Below are 12,636 nucleotides of genomic sequence, written 5' to 3'. Positions count from 1 at the left end.
AAAGCAGCAACTGTGGGCCCAGAAAAAACCACTGCCGGGTCTGTGCCTTCTCCTGGGAGCCCCAGAGCAGCAGACAGAGGCCTCTAGGACAGATCTCAGCTGGGTGAGCCTTCCTTCAATGCAGTCCAGGGAGTGAGCTCCCTGTTGCTGGAGGAAGCTGAGATTTCATGAGCGGAGGGCAGAGTTGTGGAGAAGAGTGCAGACAGACAGACTGACAGACTGTGGGACCGAAACAAGCAGCTTTCACCCCTCAGAGCCTCAGGGTCCTGACCTGCAAGATGGAAATGATAGTAAGACCAATGACCTAGGTCCATGGTGCCCAAAGTGCATGCCCAGGGTGGGGGTTTGGGGCAGCTGGGGGCCAGTGATGCCCAGAGGAGGAAGAAGGGGAGAGCACAGCTGAACCAGGGCCCCCAGAAGGGTGAGCCCTGAGCTGGGTGGGGAGCCCAGGGCCCTCAGAAGGGTGAGCCCTGAGCTGGGTGGGGAGCCCAGGGCTGGGCCAACCGGGGACCCTCTCCCACCCGCCGAGCTATGAGAGTACCCGGGTAGCTCAGGCAGGCCTGAGAGCCTTTCAAGGGCTTCCCAGTGGAAGTGACCTTGGGGATGGACCTCGAAGGGTACAGATGAGGTCGCCAAATGCAGGGGAGGGGGAGGCCTTCCCAGCAGTGGGGCCCAGCGGCAGGACAAGCCAGCAGCCAGGGAAGGGCAGGGTGCCCACGTGCCTGGCTATTTTGGGTGACTCATCCGTCAGAGACGGGGCTGAGTGAGGGGAGCAGCCACCCCCCTCCCCGGGGGCGGGGTGAGGGTCGGAGGGGCTTCACGGCCGGGGTCTCAAATGCCAGGCCGCCGGGCGGTGTCCAGGAGGAGCCTGAGAGCAACTCCGAGGAGCGGAAGGACGAGGTCTGCGATGTGAAAAGCTCCAGCGAGCACGGGGCGGCCTGGGGGAGGACAGGGAGTATGCACAGCAGGAATGCCACGGAGGGGCCCAGCCGGGAGTGAGGGGGGCGGCCGCGGGGCCTGGGGACCCGGAGGCCCAGGCCGCCCCACCTCCCCCCATCACCGCCCCCGATCGGAAGTCAGAGTCAACTCCCAGGCCTCCCCTCCAGCTCTGGTTCCCCTGCCAGCAGGGCTCCCACCACCCTGCTTTCCACGGGATCAAGGGGGAGACGTGGCTGGAGAAGGCTTGTATTTGCCTGAGGTTCCAGAAAGGCTGCGTGGCGGGGGTGGGGGAGGGCGGGGTGAACCAAGACGTGGGGAAGGCCTGGAAGTTTCCAGAAGGTTGGCTCTCCTCCCTGCACATCTAGCCAGCCACGGCCAGCCAGCGTCCCCCTGAAGGTCAGGGCCCCCCGCCCCAGTCTTGGCGAGCCCGCGGCGCCCCCTGCTGGCGCCGGTGGGAGGACTTCGAGGGGCCCCCCACCCCCGGGGGGTGAGGGGCACGCGCCTTCCTCCTCCCGCCGCCAGCCGCCTGGTTTCTCTCGCCAGCCCGCGTGTCTCTTTCCTAAAAGGACGGTACGTGCGGCAAAAAGATAAGGGGGAAGCCATTATTAATGAAAACAGGTGAGGGGAAGATATTTATTATCATTTTCAGCCTAATGAAGCCTGCGGAAGGATCTCTCCGGAGTGATCAATCCCTCCCAGGCCCGCGTTCTCCCGGCCATGGAGCCGCAGGCCTCTCATAACTCATGTCGCAGAAGTCACAGCGCTCCTCTGCGTGTCCTCAATGCAGCCCCCTCGCTCGGGCGGGGGGAGGACGGAGCCCTGCGGCTGATAACAAATTTTGGAAACGCAGAATTTCACACCTCATTGGGCGAGCGTTAAGATGACAATGCCCTAGGATTTCTCCTCTCCCAGTCCCCCATCCCTATGGGCCCAGTGGTGGTGGAGGCCACGCGGAGGGGAGGCGGCGAATGGATGCCTCTGGAAGGTGGGAGGGCGCTCCTATGGGGCCCCGCCCCGTGGACGCTGGGCAACAGACCCAGGCAGAGGGGACCCCCAGGCCCAGGATGGGAGGGTGAGAGCAGAGGTCTCTGCGTTCTGAGTCACTGATTCCGCGGCTTTGTGAAGCCGGAAGGCGCCATGGGGCCGGCGGAGCTCGTCTCCCTCTGCCAGGCCTCATGGAGGCCCAGGCCTTCCAGGCCGTCATCTTGACGTCCGTTCCCAGCAAGCTCGGCACGGTGGCTGGATGCTCTCACCCCTCCTGGGAGCCCGCGCAGACAGCTGCATCGGACGAAACCCAGACTGCAGGGCCGGGTCAATAAAATTTCCCATCAGGCCCCGCAAAGCGCGGCCAAACGGCTCCCCTGGCGTCACGATGGCCCCGGGTCCGGCCACCCTGGCGGGAGGGGCGCCGGGCTGGTCCCAGCAGTGCTGGGTGTGTGGGAGGACGGGGAGGGGAGAAGCCGGGGGCCCATTCTGCAGTGTGGGGACAGGGATGGGGGCCAGGAGAGGACGAGAGGAGGCCACTGCCTGGCCTGGGACCCGCCCCTGAAGTGAGCGGAAAGTCTCCCCACCTTTCTGCAGCAACCCCCTCCCCGCCCCGTGACACGTGTCGCAGCCTGCGGGCCTTCTCTGCTCAAAAGCCAGCGCGTTTCCAGCCCCGTCCCAGCACGCGGGGATTTGGGCCGCACAGGGGTCATCCCATGCCCCCGCCGCGCAACTTTGAATAGAGTAAGGAGAGATGTTTCCAGGCCCGCCCCCGACCCCCGCTGGCCCCCATGGCTCTGAGGCCCTCAGCTGTCACCGGGCAGGGAGGACAGCCGCTCCACATTCCAGGAGGTGCGCCTGCGGGGACGGGCAGGGTCGGTCTCCCAGCCTAGGGCAGGTGGAGCCACCCAGAGGCGTCGGTCCGTAACTGACGCCCGCTCTACCTCGGGGAGTCTCCGACCAGGTGACCAGGTAAGGGCAGAAAGGCCTGAACCCTGCCCCGGGCACTCCCAGCAGCCACGTCCTCAGGCTGCGCCCTGAGTGTCCATGACACTCGGAGACGGGCCCAGTGGGGGCACTCACCTCTGGCTCCACTGGCTGTCCCTGCAGACAGAAAGCCTGTGCGGGCAGGGAGGAATGAACGCAGACCCTCCTGACTCCCTGCGTACCTGCAACACAGACAGGACAAGATGCCTTCAGGTGTCGGGCTCAGGACATCTTCTAATGGGCTTTGAAGATGGGGTAGGAGTTTTAAAAATGAAAGTAACTTGGAGTTGTTTTTATTTCTGAAAGGAATATACGTTGCTTAAAGAAAAAGTTAGAAAAGGCTGAAAATCAAGAAGAAGAGAAAAACGCATGGTTTCTCAACACAGAAAATAGCACCACTGAAGCATTTCCTTCCAGTCTTTTTTCTGTTCATTTTCTCTTAGGTTGGCTCTGCATGCCAGGAATCCAACTTCATCTGTAATCTTGTTTCTTGACAGTTCCCATGCAGAAATATTTCCCTCTGTTTATAAAATTCAACAGAGAAAGTATCCATGGCTACATAATGTTCATTGTGTGGCTTGCAGCACAGTTGGCTGGCAATTTTTTATTGGAGACATTTAGGATTGAAATTTCCACTCTTGATTAGTAGAAGCAGTCCTATCACAGTATCACTGTGTCTAACTGTATTCTCATATTGCAGATGAATTCCTTTCAAAAGTGCACTCTCCATATTAAGACGAAAGAAGCCTTTTAAAGGAAAATAATAGGTCTTTTGGGGGGGGTTGGTACAATATGTATTCATTTTAGAAAACTTGGAAAATAGAGATGAGTAAGAAGAGGAAAACACAAGACGCCAGGAACCTCGTGAATATTTATTTGTGAGCCCGATGTGAGTGTGAGTGTCTGTGTGTGTGTGTGTGTGTGTGTGTGTGTGTGTGTGTGAGTGCACACACATTTATGGAGAGAGGAGACTGCCTCAAGCTTTGTCAGCCAGCATTTCACATGCCACGTGCCCATGGCTCTACTGAATCTGGAAGGCTGAGCCTTCCAGGTGCCCGGACTTCTGACGGCCCTCTGGGTGCCCACAGGAAGTGCCACCGTCACCCGGGAAGCTGGAGGTGAGCTGGGCCCAGCTCGGCCAACACCATGCCTCCACGACCCCCTCATCACCTTCATGGGCCCACCTGGTGAGAGCCCCGCCTCCATACTCCCGTTGCTGTGGCCCCCAGAGGCATCCTGACGGCCCTCCTCTCACACCCAGATCCAAGCCATCAGCAAGTCCTGCTGGCTTTATTTTCAAAATGTGTCCAGAATCTGGTCACTTCCCCATGCTCAGGTGGGTGACCTGAGCCTCCAGCGCCTGTCACCTACATCATGGCCACAGCCTCTCAGCCTCTCCCCTGCAGGGCAAGTCTGGGAAAGCCAGCACGCCCGGACCCCCTGCGATCTGGCTGTCCCCCCGGCCGTCCCCAAGCCCTTCCCTCCTCCCTCCCTCACTCCAGCTGCACTGGCCCTGCTCCTAGTCCTCAGGCTTCAGCATAAGCCCCTAACCCTGTCCTCCCCCAGGATGGTCACACAGTGCACTCCTTCACTTCTTCCAGGTCAGATTCACTCTCTCAGCGATCTATCAACATCCTTGTTTTATTCATCTCGGAGCGCTTCTAGTTTATCAAATGATTCACTCATTTATTCAGCACTTCACGGCCAGCAAAGTTTCGCAGCTCACCAGACACCCACAGTCGTCACATCGGCAGGCAGGGCAGGGTTGGTTCCCCCATCCTGGGAAGGAGGAAGGGTCCCCAGGTGCCAAGCCCCTACCTCTCGTGGCCCCCATTTTTCAGCAGAGGAAAGAGAGTCAGACCCATTCCTCCCCCTATCTTTTCTCCCAGCACTCTGGGGGAATTCCAGAAGGCTGGGTAGCCGTGCCCCATCAGCTGTACAATATTCAAAGCCTCCTCCTCCCGCTCCCCCAGGTAGGGTGCCAGGGACTGTGCGGACACCTGAGCCCCAGGACTCTGAAAGCCGGCCGGCATCTCGGGTGCCCAGCCCACCCCACTTAAACAGACTCGATCCACCATGTAGATTCGCCCTGCAGTGAGAAGTCCAGCATAGGCCCTGGCCCCTTGAAATCCATCCACACCAACGGCTTGTAATGCCCCACCCAATGGCCTCCGCCCCTCAAGTCTGCCGCGGAGTGGTCCGCTTTTCCGCCTCAGTCAATTTCTGCGTGGGGTGAATCTGCCCTGTTGGATCAAGACTGACGCTGTCTCCTGCTTATAGAGACCTGGGCTCCAGGTAGGACTGTGCTCAGCACCTGGCTTCCGTCATCCCTGGGACCCACACTGCGGCATCTGGAGGAGCCACTGGCAGGGCGCCCGGGGAGCTCAGCTTGGGATTGGGATTTCCTGTCCACCTGCTGACCCCGGGTCCGCCCCCAGAGGAGCCCGGCTCCAGGAATCTGCCAGGACCCTCCTTCCCTGGAAGACCCAGGCGGATTCCTTCCCCCACTGCCCACCCCACACCAGGCTCACAGCTTGATGCCGGCACCCCACCCCCCAGATCTGCCCACACTGAACACTTACCGTGGACTCCCCCACGCCAGGCTCACCTGCCTGGTTCCCCTGACAACCGCCCTGCCTCACAGCAGGTCCACGCGTCCAAGGACTCACAGGCTCAGAGAGGTTAAGGGCTTCCCTCCACGACACACAGGCCAGTCTGGGGGGCAACGGCCCCTCCCTTGAAAGTCACCCTTGCCTTGGCGGGTGGAGGTGGACAGTCCAGCCTTTCACTGAACACCACCTGCCTGAGAGGCCAAATCTCGGAGGTCTTAAGGGCTGCCTCTCCAGGTTCCTCCCCCGCGTCCCCTGGGCACTTTGGGCAGCTGTGACATAGGATAGAAATCAACCCAGAAATAAACAAATGGGACGCTGAGCCCAGGCACCGCACTCGTGAGGGCCAGGAGAGGCTGAGGCAGGCATGAGGCTTCTGCAGACTCGGCCTTGCTCTCTCTGGGCCCAGATTCAGCCCAGCGGTCCCCCGGTTTCATCCCCTGAGGTTCTGAGAAAACTGCTGGCCTGCACCGGCCCCACCCTTGAGGGTGACTCACGGTTGTCAGAGACCAGATCCCTTAGGCCGGGACCACTAAAGTCCTGCTACAGTCAACGTGGGCCCAAATGGACAGACAGGCAGCCTTTATTAGCCCCTCCCCGGCCCCAAACACCTGGTCTTGCCTCCGCCCGACCCCCAGGAAGAGGGCTACGGCGGGACAGCCTGAGACCGCCTGGCTCCTGCAGCAGCCCTCCTCGTCTGGGGCCTGGGCAGCCTCGGGGGCCATGCTGATCTCACAGGACTTACAGACACTCACGAGACTCCGAGAGAGGTGTTCCACTGCCGCTTTATGGAAATTATTTAATGGTCCGTGTAGGTGTTGGGCAACTCCCATCCTGCAAATATTTCCAGGCTAAAAATACTGTGGTCACGCTCCACAGAGGAGACCTTTGGGGCCTCAGGGTAGCAGTATAGATCTTGAGTCACAAGATCAGGCACACAAGAAAGATAACTGTTTTTCTACAGCTCAGTTCTTCTGAGGACCCGTCCTGTGGGTGGGTCCTCAGGTCAGTGCTGACCCCCTGCGCCCCACACCCCATTCCCAAGGTTAGTGTGGTATCCCTGCCCTCAGCTCTTTCCACCTCCACAAGTGAACTGCAAAAGTCTACTCTGAGTTTCAACATCAAGTTTCAAACATCAAGACTGAACTTCTAAACAGTACAACAGGTCTCCTCAAAAATCAGATCATAGAATTACCGCGTGATCTAGTAATTCCACTTCTGAGTATATACCCAAAAGAACTGAAAGCAGGGACTTGAATAGATATTTTTCCACCCCTGTTCATAGCAGCGTTATTCACAACAGCCAAATGGTATCAATGGCCTTAGATGGATGATTGGACAAACAAGACACACTTTATCTATACAGTGACATGTTGTTATTCAGTCACTAAGTCGTGTCCGACTCTTTGTGACCCTGTGGACTGTAGCCCTGCCAGGCTCCTCTGTCTGTAGCATTTCCCAAGCAAGAATACTGGAGTGGGCTGCCCTGCCCTCCAGAGAGTGGAATATTACTCAGCCTTAAAAAGGAATGAAATTCTGACACAGGTTACAACCTTGAGGACATTATGCTAATTGAAAGAAGCCAGTCACAAAAAGACAAATATTACTTTCACTCTGTTATTTTTCCAACTCTATTGGTATATACTTGACATGTAACGTAGGATAACTTTAAGGTGTATAGTATGTTTGCTTGACACACTTATGTGTTGCAATATAATTATGGGCACAGTGTTAGCTAACACCTCTACAATGTCATGCAGTTACCATTTCTTTTTTTGTGTTGAGAACATCTAAGATCTACTCTCTTAGTAACTTTCAAGTATATAGTACAGAATTGTTATCTATAATCAACATGCTATACATTAGATCCCCAGAACCTTTTCATCTTTCTTTCAATTATTTTAATTGATGTATAGTTGATGTACAATGTTGCATTAATTTCTGCTGTATAGCAAAGTGATTCAATTGTATACATATATACATTCCTTCTTAATATTCTTTCCATTGCAGCTTATCATAGGGTATAGACTATAGTTCTCTGTGCTATATAGTAGGACCTTGTATATCCATGTTATACATATATATTTTCATATATATATGGCTTCCCTGGTTGTCAGCTGGTAAAGAATCTGCCTGCAATGCAGGAGACCTGGGTCCGATCCCTGGGTTGGGAAGATCCCTGGGAGAAGGGAACAGCTACCCACTCCAGTATTCTGGCCTGGAGAATTCCATGGATGGTATAGTCCATGGGGTTGCAAAGAGTTGGACACGACTGAGTGACTTTCGTATATATATATATATATGTGTATATATGTATAAAAGCTTACATCTGCTAATCCTAACCGACTCCTCCTTGGCAACCACCAGTCTGTTCTCTTATGTCCGTGAATCTGTTTCTGTTTCATAAACAGGTTCACTTGTGTCATATTTAGATTCCACATATACGTGATACCATATGTTCTTTGTGTTTTTCTTCTTGATTTATTAATACTTCACTCAGTATGATAATCTCTAGTTGCATCCACATTGCTGCAAATGACATTGTTTCATTCTTTTTATGGCTGAGTTGCTGTTTAGTCACTCCGTTGTGTCTGACTCTTTGCAACTCCATGGACTGCAGCACGCCAGACTTCCCTGTCCTTCAGTATCTCCCGGAGCTTGCTCAAACTCATGTCCATTGAGTCGGTGATGCCATACAATCATCTCATCCTCTGTTGTCCCCTTCTCCTCCTGCCTTCGATCTTTCCCAGCATCAGCATCTTTTCCAGTGAATCGGCTCTTCACATCAGGTGGCCAAAGTATTGGAGCTTTAGCTTCAGCATCAGTCCTTCCAGTGAATATTCAGGATTGATTTCCTTTATGATCAACTGGTTTGATCTCCTTGCTGGCCAAGGGATGCTCAAGAGTCTTCTCCAGCACCACAGTTTGAAAGAATCAGTTCTGTGGTCTCCGCCTTTTTTATGGTCCAACTCTCACATCCATACACAACCACTGGAAAAACCATACCTTTGACTAGACGGAACTTTGTTAGCAAAGTGATGTCTCTGGTTTTTAATATGCTGTCTAGGTTTGTCATAGCTTTTCTTCCAAAGAGCAAGCATTTTTTAATTTCATGGCTGCGGTCCCTGTCCACAGTGATTTTGGAGCCCAAGAAAATAAACTATGTCACTGTTTCCATTTTTTCCCCATCTATTTTCCATGAGGTGATGGGACTGGATGCCATGATCTTAATTTTTTGATTGTTGAGTTTTAAGCCAATCTTGTCACTCTTCTCTTTCACTTTCATCAAGAAGCTCTTTAGTTCCTCTGTGTTTTCTGCCATAAGAGTGGTGTCATCTGCATATCTGAGGTTATTGATATTTCTCCCAGCAGTCTTGATTCCAGCTTGTGATTAATCCAGCCTGGCATTTTGCATGATGTATCTACAGAGAAGTTAAATAAACAGGGTGACAATCTACAGCCTTGATGCACTCGTTTCCCAATTTTGAACCAGTCTGTTGTTCCATGTCTAGTTCTAACTGTTGCTTCTGACTTGCATACAGATTTCTCAGGAGGCAGGTGAGGTGGTCTGGTATTCCCATCTCTTTAAGAAGTTTTCACAGTTTGTTGGGATCCACACAGTCAAAGGCTTTAGTGTAGTCAATGCAGCAGAAGTAGATGTTTTTCTGGAATTCCCTTGCTGTCTCTATGATCCAACAAATGTTGGCAATTTGATCTCTGGTTCCTCTGCCTTTTCTAAACCCAGCTTGAACATCTGGAAGTATTCGATCCATGTACTGTTGAAGCCTGGCTTGAAGGATTTTGAGCATTACCTTGCTAGCATGTGAAATGAGCACAACTGTGTGGTAGTTTGAGCACTCTTTGGCACTGCCCTTCTTTGGTATTGGAATGAAAACTGACCTTTTCCAGTCTTGTGGCCACTACTGAATTTTCTAAATTTGCTGGCATACTGAGTGTAGCACTTTAACAGCATCATCTTTTAGGATTTGAAATACCTCAGCTGGAATTCTGTCACCTTCGCTTGCTTTGTTCATAGCAGCGCTTCCTAAGGCCCACTTGACTTCGCACTCCAGGGTGCCTGACTCTAGGCTGAGTAATATTCCACTGAATGTATGCACCACATCTTCCTTATCCATCCGTCTGTCAGTGGACATTTAGGTTATGTCTTGGCTATTGAGAATAGTGCTGCTATGAACATAGGAGTGTGTGTATCTTTTTGAATTATAGCTTAAAGCAAATACTATATGATTCTGCTTCAGTGAGCTACCTAGAATAGTCTATAAAAACAGAAAGTAGAATGGTGGTTGCCAGGGGCTGGGAGAAGGGGAGTTAGTGCAGTGGGTACGGAATGTGCACAGAATGGGTACGGTTAGTATAATGGGTACAGAACTTCTGGCTGGGAGGGTGACAAAGTTCTGGAAATGGGTAATGGTGATGGTTGTGTCACACATGAACGTACTTAGTACCACTGAATAGCACACTTTAAAGCGGTTTATTTAGGAGGACTTTTGGTGGTTCCAGGGTGAAGGCTCTGTGCTCCCACTGCACGGGGCACAGGTTTGATCCCTGGTCGAGGAACAAGATCCCACATCCCACATCTGCACAGTGCAGAACAACAAATGGATCTGGAAAACTTGAACACCTCTGTGCAAAAAAACCAGCAACAGCTGATCATACAAAGATTAACTCAGAATGGATCACAGACCTAAATGCAAAACCTAAAAGAATTAAAAAAAAAACCTTAAAATGGTCAAGATGGTAAAGTTTATATCATATATGCATGCTAAGTCGCTCAGTCATGTCCAACTCTTTGTGACCCCATGGACTGTAGCCCACTAGGCTTCTCTGTCCATGGGACTCTCCAGGCAAGAAGACTGGAGTGGGTTGCTGTGTCTTTCTCCACCCATATTAGGCATACTTCACTACAATAAAAAAATCACACATACAGAAAAAATTAACTTCTTTCTTTTCTCTTTTCTCTTGTATCTCCCGGTGTCTGTGCTGTGAATACAGGAGCCCCTAGGACCAAGGTGCTCAACCACACAATTTTGTTCCCCTCCTGGGACATTTGGCAATGCCTAGAGGCATTTTCAGTTGTCATAACTGGGAGCAGGGGAGAATGTTCCTCGTATCCAGTGGGTTGAGGCCAGGAATGCCGCTAAATGCCTCACAAGGCACAGGGCAGCCCCCGCGGCAAAGGATGATCCAGACCCAGATGTCAAGAGAACCAAGGCTGAGAAATCCTACTTTGAGGGAAGGAGCAAAGAGAGCTAAAAAAAACAAAACATTAATGCTTTGAAAATGTCTAGATTCTCTCCTCTCTGTGTTCTTGCTAAAGAAACAAAATATTTTCTATGGAAAACATCATATTCTTTTTTAAATGTTTTAAATTGAAGGATAATTGATTTACAGCATTGGCTTCTGCTGTATAACAACGCAAGTCAGTCATAGCTCTCTCTCTCTGTATATATGCATATATATATATCCCCCACTCCCTCTTGAGCTTCCCTCCCACCCCACCCCTATCCCAGCCCTCTGGGTCGTCACAGAGTGCCCAGCTGGGCTGCCTGTCTTATGTAGCAACTTCCCACTGGCTACCCTTTCTACACACAGGAGTGCATATATGAGCTTCCCAGGTGGCTCAGTGGTAAAGAATCCACCTACCGATGCAGGAGATGTGGGTTCAATCCCTGGGTCAGTCTCTGGGTCGGGAAGATCCCCTGGAAGAGGAAATGGGAACCCATTCCACTATTCTTGCCTGGAGAATCCCATAGACGGAGAAGCCTGGCGGCCTCCAGTCCATAGGATCGCAGAGAGTCGGATATGAATGAGCATACGCGACGCACATGTTTATATGTCAACGCTCCTTTCTCAGTGCGTCCTCCCCTCTCCTTCCCTTGCTGCATCCCCAAGCCCGTTCTCTACGTCTGCGTCTCCATTCCTTCCCTGCAGATAGGCTCATCAGTACCGCTTTTCTAGATTCCGTATGAAAACTCATATTCTTATTTCTGCACGAGCTAGCCTTCCCAGCCTGACTTGGGAGGAGAGGGGCCCACTATTCTGGAGGGGTCTCCGTGACCCTTGGCCGCTAGCTTGTGAGCCCTGTGGTCAGCACCTGTTTTTGTCCTTACAGAGGGGCCCCTCCCCAAAACACACCTGTGTAGTGCCTGGCCCCCAGCGAACCATCAACAGTTCTGACGCCAGAGTAGAACCACCAGTGCCAGCCCCATTATCCGTGGAGTGAGGCTGATGATAGACCCGTATCCCAGTTCGTGGAGCAGAGCCAGGCCCCATCACAGCCCAGTAACTATGGAAGGCATGGATAAGAGAAACAGGAATTAGTAGTCACCCAAACAGAACGTCTCCCTCACCCCCATTCCTCTCATATTAGATACTTAGGTGAGCCCAAGCTGCTCCTGGCAAGAGCACATCTGTGTAAGAGAAATTTATGAGGACCTGTTGCCTCACTTAACTGGGGGGTCTGGGGCAAGATAATGGATGTCAGGCATGGCTGGATCCAGGGGCAGGAGTCATGTCACTGGGGCTCTCTCTTTACCCGATCAGCTTTCCTTTCTGCTCAGCCCTGCTCTGCCTTGGGCCCTCGTCTTGTTGCTTCTTGCAACAGGTGGTCACCTCCTGGACATCCTGACAGACAGATGGGACAGCCCACTAACCCTGTCATCGATGGTGATCGATGACAATCCTCCCTTGCCCCATGTGTGACAGCTCATCTCTCCCCTCATCCTGAGCTCTGATGGGTCCCTCCAGGCACACCCTCAGTCCTGCAGGCAAGGCGGGGCTTCAGGATGGGCAAGGAGAGCCTCCCAGAGGGAAAGACGACAGCAGACACGAAGGGACCATCCGTCCCCCCTCCCCAGGCTAGATTCAGCCAGTCTAGCAGCAAGAAAGCGTCCAGCTTGAGGCTTTTTGTCCCAAGCAGCGCTGTGGCCCTACACCACTTTCCAGCTCCTGGACACAGCCCCACGTGACTCACGCGGCTTCCAAGTGCCCACTTGCTTCCCCAGCCCACCCAGTTTCCCCGCCTCGCAGCCTCTAAGTGAACTTGCTGTGTGGGTGTCACTGCTTCCTAAGCCTCTCTAAAGCCATCTGGAACTGG

Source organism: Dama dama, chromosome 13 (assembly GCF_033118175.1).
Source record: "Dama dama isolate Ldn47 chromosome 13, ASM3311817v1, whole genome shotgun sequence".
In the NCBI taxonomy this organism is placed as follows: domain Eukaryota; kingdom Metazoa; phylum Chordata; class Mammalia; order Artiodactyla; family Cervidae; genus Dama; species Dama dama.
The sequence above is the reverse complement of the archived record's forward strand: the minus strand, read 5'-3'. Positions refer to the sequence as shown.